We start from the raw sequence: 9,669 nt of genomic DNA on the forward strand, positions 1-9,669 counted from the left end.
CACGTAAAGGAGTGGTGAGTAGCCTGGGTAGATTAAAATGTTAGATTTACTATTGCCTTTAAGGATGTACATAATTTTTCATCTGGCTGTTATATGAAACTTGGCTTGCCTGAAGCCACAGCCTTGCCACAAGCAGGACTTTTTCATCTCCGGGTGCAAGTGCTGGGTCTTGTCCCTTCAGGGTGCAATCTCCTGGGACTGGAGCCCACTAGGCTGTTGGCACATTAGTGCTTACTTGGCTGCAAAGAGCACCTTCAGTTGGGAAGATAGAGGAATGCCCGCCTCACAGGTGTTGAGGGCTGGTTCATCAGCAGCCGTGTCAGACCTGTGTCATCTAACTTAAGTTTCCTGCTTGCTCCAGCATCTTTGAAATCTTGCCTTCTGCTTTGCAATCTGTTCTTAAGAAGACAAAGGCATGAAGAAAGTCCTACAGTCTCCTTGCATCCTGAGAGGTAAGCTGGTAGAAGCCAAGCTAAAAAAAAGAATGATAAATACTGAAAAGAAAAAGCATTATAAATAATTCCCAGGGGAGGCAAGCTTTGGCTGTATTTAAGCAGAGGTAAAACAATGGCTGTTGGCCAAAGATGAGTGCAGGTGCTGCTCGGCTCCCAGCCCAACCACACTTTCCCTGAGTGACCAGATTATGTGGACTTTCCGTGCTTCTCCAATCAATAGCTGTCCTGTCTCATGTGGGAGATGTGAGGATAAATTTGGGATGTGGTCGTGGTCCATGGGGATGGAGACGTCCCCACGTGGGGATGGTTCCTGTCGCCCTGTGCCTGATGTGTTTTCACGTACTGTGACTTGTTTCAGGGTTTCAGTGCAAACCCAACAGGCCAAGCTCTGTTAAAAGTGCTGTTTAACAAAAAATTAATCCCTATTCTGCTGACAGCAAAACTGGGAAAAGGCTGGTTCGAAAGGGCAGTTACACAGCTTAGAAACTCAGTAATCTTACCCATGGCTTGTTGCTTATAGCGAGCTATGGAAGCAAAACCCAAGGACTCTAACTCCTGTACCTGTTCCTCTGCCTGGTGTTTTTTTAGGCTTGGTTGGCTGCTAGTGCCCTGGTGGGCTTTTGTTGTCTGTGAAATAGGTGAGGATCTTAGAAGGAATGGTAGCTTTTTTTTTTTTTTAATATTTTTTTTTCTTCCCTTACTTGCTGAAAATGACCTTATTTAACGAAAAAGCACATTTATTTAATAATAACGCTAAAGGACAGAATTTGTGAATAAATTGCAGATTTAGCCTTACAGTCTTTTCTCCATTTTCCTGTCCAGATTCACAGAGCAGAGATGTTTGCCAGAGCTCACCTCTTTGTGATTTATGGGCTAGAGCCAGAAGATGATCCTCAAAGAGGGCCGTGGACAATTTTTATAGCTATAATAAAGTGGCTTCTCCTTCAGAGACCCTTCAGTGTCTGATCTCCAGCTGCACACTGACCACCCTCACGTTAAAGTTGTGCAGCAGAACCTGCGGGGTGGTTATTTTGGGGAGTGCCCCCCAAACCAAATGACCTGTGGCTGTTTGCCTTGCTGATAACACTTCAAGGATGCTGACTGAATCTTAGAGCTGCCTTCCTGCTTCTGCCTGTGCTGGCGCTGCTCCCTGCCTTGCTCTGCCTTCTGAGCTCAGGCAAAAATCATCCTCCTCGGTGAAATGCCTGGGGAACATCAGAGTGCTGTGAAAATCATATGCATGACAAGTGAGGGTCAGTGCTGCTGTCCTCAGGCACAGGAACCTCATTAGGCTCTTGTTTTGTTGTGGCTTTGGTTATTTAGAGTTCAACGTATTTGTAGTCTCTGTGCAGCTGCCACGTGGTTGTATTTTAACAAGCAATTCTGCCCGTACAACAAACACACTCATAAAATTACAGAAGATATTCTCAGTAGGATTTCTGCAAACACTTGGTAGCGTTTGTGGATAAGACGGGCCTGCAAGAAAGTTGCATTGGATTTATGAATTGAAACTGAAAAATTGAAATTCCCAGCAGGTGTCTGGGACATGATATGAATCCGAATACAAATATTTTCTCTAACTTCTTTTAAAATACCAGCTAACAAGGGAGTGCCTGCAAATCATGCTGTATGGAAACACTGGCTTGTACTGTCTACTGTAGGTCTTGTGTTTCTTTCATCCTTATATTCTCAGCAGAAGATCCCCAATGAAATCTCCTTGGTAACCAGAAATTCTGCTAGGAGACCTTTGACAATCTTCTGTTAATTTTCATTGATTGCTGCGTCCAGAAAAGATAATCATTACTGCAGTAAAAACCAGTTTCAAAAGGCATTTTGCAAATGCCTCAATTCGGGTACTGATGGATTACGTTGCTTTAAAAAGCAGGATTTTAAGGATGGGGCAATGTGACTAAGGGATGCTCCTAGGATGGGCCAAAGGTATTTGAAAATATGTTCGGATTATTTTGATTTGGTGTGTCAATACAATTGAATTAAAGGCAAAATAACATACAGCTATCAACATAAATGCTCAAAAATCTCCTAACTGTGGAAATAAAGGCTAATTGATCAAGCTCACAGTTTCCAGTTTTGGGAGGTAGCATGGACACTGAATTAAAATGGTTTGATTTGCAGATTTGCTGTTTCTCAGAGAAATCTCATTTGAAAACCTTGGCTCTAACTCTCTCTCTGTTCCACTTTGGTGGTTCTGTGATGACAGGTTTCAGTCTCAGCATCATTTGTTGCTCTTCTCTGAAATGCACCATCATATTGACACGCCACAGAACAAGGGGAGTGTGAGTCCTTCTAAACCATGCTTCAACAGCGTGCCAAAAACAAGCCTGGATAGCGGTGCTGACAAAAGTGCTCCGATTAATTCAGGGGCTGGCAATTAAAACAGATCTGTAATTCTTTCAGCAGGCTGCAGATAGAGCAGAGACAGAGCTTCCTTGTGTGCACCATGGGCCTCTCATACAGGCTGGGCTGTTCCCCAAAGCCCCTTGGGAGGGGACGTGCTCCCGTCCTGCACCCTAGGGGTGGCCACGAGAGCCCCCCACCTCCTCCAGCCACTTCTCTGCCCCATGATGCTGGTCGGCTGTGCCCAGGTAGCTACAGGATATTCCTATAAGGCAGTGCTTCCAAAAATATTCATATTTTATTTTATTTTATTTTATTTTATTTTATTTTATTTTATTTTATTTTATTTTTTTATTTTATTTTATTTTATTTTATTTTATTTTATTTTATTTTATTTTATTTTATTTTATTTTCTATTTTATACTTTATTTTTATTTTATGCTTTTTTTTTTTTTTTCTTTTCTTTTTAATTTTAGTCTCCTGCTCTCTTGCTAGGGCTTTCTCTCAAGCTTCCACTTCTAAACATTTGAAAGCTTTTGATCTCCCATTTCTGTATGCTCTGCATGTATTCCCATTAACCTGCTAATGGAAAAAAATAATTGAGTATTCCGAGGTTTTTTAATGTTAATAAAAAAAAAAAAAAAAAGAAAAGAGCAACCAGCAGCTAGGAGAAGTGTTTGCCTTGCTTGTGTTCTGGCAGCACTGTGCTGATTGGCAAGGAATTGGATATTCAGTTTTATGCTGATACGCTTCAGACAGCCTGTGGATGATATTAAACTATAACAGCGTTTGTTATGCTGGCTGTGGTGTGTCGTGGGGGTAATCAGAGCAAGACCTGTAGAGAATGACAGCAACTTTTCCAACCGCACCACTTGTTTTCTTTAACAAACAGCATCTCGGGCTGTTCATTTTTATATGCTGTTGCAACAGGAGATCCAAATTTACCACAATGATTTCTCTAGTTTTGCATCAGCTGTGTTTTTTTAGCAATTACAGTTGCTTATTTTAACCATTTTTATGGCTTTTGGTTGCATAATTAGAATGCTTAAAACCTGCTGTATGGAACCTTCAGAATACAAATGATCTGATTATTTGGGCTTAGTGTTTTACTCCCATCCATACTCAGTCAGCACCATGGCTGCTGTCTTAACTTTATTTGCAAGTCCATTCACATTTTAAATTTTTTTAGAATACTAAGTAAATTAATTGCTTAAAATAGTTTGTGGCAGGTAGAAGTCTCGTGGGGAAATCTTCATTAAAGGAACTCTTGGTAATGGTATTTAATGCCACGTGTAAGTGGAGGAGGCCAGACTGGCCCAGGGAACAGTCCTGGGGTTACAGGGCCAAGATGATTTTAAAATGGAAAAATGTAAGTTACAAAGGAAAAAAAAATAAATGTGACAACGGTGTTTAAAACAAGCTTTGTGAAAAATACCAGTGGCCTTCATAAACCATTATAGAGCTGGAGTCTTAATGAGACTACTGAGCTGCACGTGCCTGATATATGGTTAGGGTTGTAGTGTTGAGACTCATACAAAAATATACTGAAAATATTCTTGTAAAATATTTATTGAATACAATGAATACTTGATTTTTACCAAAAGCAGTTGTGTACCAAGAAGATCCTTGTAAAAAAACCTACTCCTATATGTATATTTTTTCCCATGATAATTAAATTTAAGGGGCACCTCTGCTTTAATAAAGACTTAAACACTTAAAGTCAACAGTATTTGATTTTTTTTTTTTTTTTTTTTCAGGAATTTGGCTTCAGAAACAATGTTTTAGAGAGCTGTTCCATTGAGCACTTTGACAAAACAGTAATCCTGTTGATACAATGCACATGTTGTAATGCTTGTGTACAGGGCTGGTGGCTCAGCTGTGAAGTAAGAAGAGATCTACACTTTTTTAAGAGAGCCCTTTGCTCCCTGCGCATATTTAGCTCTTTCCTCTTGTGTTTAGGTTACCTGGGGGGTACTAACCACTGCCAGCTGAGGCAGGAAAGCAAACACCTGTTTCACATTAAGAACTGGGTGTGCTCATTCATTTTATATGGATGGCCAAAAAGCTTATGGCTATGGGATGGTAATATAAATCTTCTTAATCATTTTGCATTAACACAGGTGTACGCCAGACAGAAGTATTTGGGGGCAAACAGTTCCTATGGTATACGTACATGTTTCAAGGTTAAACCTGCAAAAGACTTCCATGGCAATCCTTCTAAAGCTTTGAGCACATTGTCTTGCTGTAACAGAAATGCCAAATCATCGCTCAGAGGTTGAGGGATCACATAGCAGGAACGTGGACGTTTATCATTTTAAGGCTATTTTCCTTTTTGCCACCAGGTGTCAGTAAAACCTAAGAAATACAAAATCACTGCAGTGGATTAAGGTGATTTCTATTAAATCATCCTTCCTTACAGGTAAATAATTATTTAAGCGTTAATTGGGATAGTTATTTCCTTTAGAATTTGTGTGTTTGTCGACAAGTGCAATCTGTGTCCTTCTGTAGATGGCTGCTCTGTTCACGCACTGTAGGATATACCCATTTTTGCATATTTACAGATACGATCAGTATTACGTTTGTGCAAAATCCTCAGGCTGGTAAGGAAAACACAGGTGGGATTCAGGAGCTGGCAGCTCTGCTTTGGAGGTAGCAACCCTGCTGGGAACTCTGCTGCTAAACCTCCCTGCTACTTACACTGCAGCTTTGCTGGTGCCAGCATTTTCTCTGTTACGGTTATGGAAACTGGGAACTGGAAATGAAGTAGGGCTTCTGAGGTGTTGACGTAAAGCTCTGCTCCCTTGACTTGTATTTGGGAAAGAAAGCAATGTGAGCATCTTGCACTCAGAGGCTACAGCACAGATGATATTCCTGGAAGAGGGATGTCGAGGGCCAGCCTTTGCTTGCACCACTTCTCCCGCACTGCAGGTATCCATCTCTCACCCCTGAAATATAAACAAGAAAAAAAGTTTTTTTTTTTTTTTTTTTTCCATATTTCCTTTTAGCTTTATTGCTTTGTACAAAATAATGACAATAAAAACTTAAAACCTTGGATGTCTTTTGTTTAAAATGTTTGCCAATACAGACAGCAGTGATTTTGGCACTGTCGACATGTATAGCACTGATTTAGAGGTGAGGTTTAAAGGTAGGAGGTATTTTTTTTTCCTGGGGTAAATGCAGCGCTTACAAATTCTGTAACTACTGTTTAGTGAAAAATTATCTGCCTACGAAGATAGCTTGTCTTCTAAATAAAAACAGAATAAAACTGTGCTCAGATAAATGTTTTCTTTATGGTGGGAGGTTGCCTTTGCTCTAGGTAATATGCTCTATATATTTTATCTCTGCTTATGCAGATACTTTGTGGCTTAAATTAGGTTGCAGACGTACATTTCATTATTGCTGGAGAGTTTGTTCGAGATGCCTTAGCCAGGACGCTCTTCATTGTACAATGGATTTGTACTTGTACATGCAGAGAAATAAAAAGCTTGTGATGGCTGTAAATAGGTTTTCATTAAGTTCTTTGTTGTTGTTGTTTTATTTGGGTTGGGGAGATACATGATAAAAATGCAAAGAGAGAACGCGTTTGTTGTTAATTCTAAAACACATTTGTTCACATTTTTTAAGTTATCATTTCAAGATAATATTTCAAAAGGACAGTAAAATGGAATTTTCCCAGCATCTCTATGGAGGGTTGATTGCTGTATTTTCTGGTAGGTTTTTAGAATCCCTGCCATGGTCTTACAACTTTGGGTTTTGTTTTTCTTGGAGCAGGCCAAAGGAGCAATCAGTTGGGTGAAATTCGAAATTCTTTGGCATGTTTTCTGCAGTATTGGGAACAACCTCAAGAAGCCCAGCCAACAAACTCCCAGCCAGTATGGAAAATTTCAAAAAAGTTGATAAAGGTTCTCAAAAAATCAATCTGAGAAAAAAAAAAAAGCGAATCTGCTGACATATTTTCTGATGTGCTAATTTATACCATTTTTACACTATAAGCATAATTTCCTTTTACTTAGAAGAGCTGCTACAAAGGCATAGGAAGAAACTATCCCTTTGGGTAGTTTCTTTTGGGTAGAAACTTGGTTGGGAAGGTTGGGAGGGATTCAAACATGGGATTTGTATCAAAATCAGAGAAGGAGGAAGAACAGAACAGTGGTTTGGTAAAGGGTCATTTTATTCTTGCTTGGCCTTTCCCTTCTTCATTAGGCTGGGGGAACCTCAGTGGGACCTGGTAGAGCCTCTGTCCTACCCCAGTGTCTGTGCGTGCACATTGTATGTGTGTATATAGATAGGATGATCCTCCTTGATTCTGCATTTGGATAGCCTTGCCTCTGTGCTTTGAACATCACCCACGCTACTATTAAGGGTAATAAATGGAAACTGAAGTGTGATTTTTTTTTTTTTTTAACACCTCATGAGTCTCATTGGGTTAATGTGGATGGGGTGCGGTGAGAAGAAGGTAAAGAAATGAGGACTCCCAGAAAGGGGAGGGAAGCTGAAACAGTGGGTTCTTTGTTATTTGTTAAAGAGAATGTCAATAAAAAAGTTTAAATTTGGGGGAATTTGTTGGAACGTCGTCCATGGATTCACCTGTAATTGTCAAGTAGTGATCTGCCTGCTGCAAAACTGCCTCTGTGTCTCAGGGGAAAGAAGGAGGTAAGAAATATGCTTTTATTTCCTGTTTAACAAACACAGATTTTTAACAGGTCTAACTAAGATGTTATGAATAAATTTATATTTCCCACCCATTTTGGAGAACTTGAAATCTGTGTTGATCTACTATGAAAACTGATTAGAGATATTATAGATGGTGTGAGGAATTGCACATTTTTCTATAATGTTTCCTTGTTTATGCTATATTGTGCTAACCAGAATGTTCCTACAGATAATTGTGGTGAAATATGGTGCGTTATTGTTATAAAATCCATAAAGAAAAATGATTGCGGTATTTATCTCTGGACTAATGTCCTCTGTCTAAGAGAAGCTGTCATTGAGAAGCTCATGGAGATGGAGTGGTATGCTGATAAGAAAACTGTCTTGAAGAGCAGCATGGCAGTAAATACTGAAGGGTGCATTATTGCAGGAGGTAAAATACTGAGATTAAAATTGCAGCTGATTATGCTGAACATGGTTTAGGAGAAAGGATTCAAAATTAGCCCAGAAATTGGGACTCACCTCTTGATTTCAACTTCTAAACCTGTTTGCTGTTGTCTGCTTTGGCATTTAAACTGTGGTGTTCGTGTGGTTTCACATTTATTTATCCATAGGTATCCATGTTTATCCTAGAAAAATTTCATGGTAAGCGGGACCTCAGGCCAGGGGGAGTGGTGCTGCTACTGCTGCAAGTACCACTGTGGATTTTCTTCTGACCTATGCTGGAACAGACAGAAAGAGATGAGAACAGACAACTTTTTTTTTTTTTTTTTTTTTTTTTTTTTTTTTTTTGTGAGTGTTGTCTATTTGAAATACTTCTATCTGTAAAGAGAAACCCAGAATACATTGGATTCCTTTTTTATTTTATGCTTGTAGCCTCTTAGGGAAATGCCTGGATGCATTTAATGATTTTGAATACATTTTATCTTATTTTCCAGTATCCTTTCCTTCTACACAATCCTTCCCTTCCCTCTGTCATGCTGCATCTATCATATTTCCATGCTGAAAGATGAGCCCACCCGATGGGGGCTTCTACATACATGCAATTTCTAGCATAGCTTGTGAAGTGTTTTTTGTGTTGCCTTCAGAAATGTTCTAAAGGATTTAAGAATAACATAAAAATCACAAGAAAGGAAGAAAAGCTGCTTACTTGTACAGTTGTGAATCATTTTGATGCCCCGGTGGGGTAGTGTGGAGTAAATTGGAAAAGAAAGCAGTTGGAAGCTTGGATGGGATCTGAGAGTGTTTTTTTTTTTTTTTTGGAGGGAACCAAGTGGAGTAAGTGATGCCTTGTGTATGAATTTAATGTAGAGTTTCTAGACAAATGGCAGAATGCCCAGCACTGCCTTGTGTAAATGCCATAGGAGATGAATTAAATGCACTGTAATGGTGTTCCCAGAATAGCTGCTGTAAATAAAACATAAAATATATCGGCCCTTGGTCTGAAGAGCTCTGAAGTGGGGTCTGTAGGGTGACCATCTGTTAATCTCTAAGTGCATATGTAACAAGAATTTGGGGCATCAACACTTTGTGACTTGCTAGAATGTTCATTTAACCCGCTGCAATAATTTTCATCAGTCAGTCACCAGTAACTGTGTCTCTCTGAAGAGCGGTGTTTGATTTCTGAAGTTCACCCTCTGTCCCATCTATGCTCTGCTAGTAAAATCTATTTTATATTAAGTCCCAGCCTTACCTTGGACATATATACTTCTTCTGGAGGCCAAAAGCTGTTTGTGGACTGGTGACTCCTCAAAGATGCCAGAGGAATGAGGAAGAATGGACATAACCTACCCTTTTATCCCTGATGTCCTGTATATGTTCTTGTTATTGTTTCCCGTGTAAAACAGGGGAGGTTCTGAGGAAGGTGAAAAGGCCTCTTGGTCCATGGTATTATTCATATGATAGTGATACTTCCAGATCTTCTGGTCATCCAATTCATTTAGTCCAGGTTTCTTGCATCACCAGCATCCAGACAAAATGGAGATTTACTTCATGAGTGTGGGTTGGCAGAAGATCAGATAAAATAAGCTGTAAATGATGCTTCTGATGGGGAAATACGGAGATGCTGGTGAGAAGAGCAACTGCTCTTCGTATTCTGGAAACATGCTGTGCCTTTGTCGCATTGGCTTGGGTTACTGAATGCAAGGTATCTCTTAGATCTTCGAGACAATGTGGTTGTACACAATATTTTTCCTTGTGTTTGGTTTGA

Source organism: Anas acuta, chromosome 3 (genome assembly GCF_963932015.1).
Source record: "Anas acuta chromosome 3, bAnaAcu1.1, whole genome shotgun sequence".
Taxonomy (NCBI): Eukaryota; Metazoa; Chordata; class Aves; order Anseriformes; family Anatidae; genus Anas; species Anas acuta.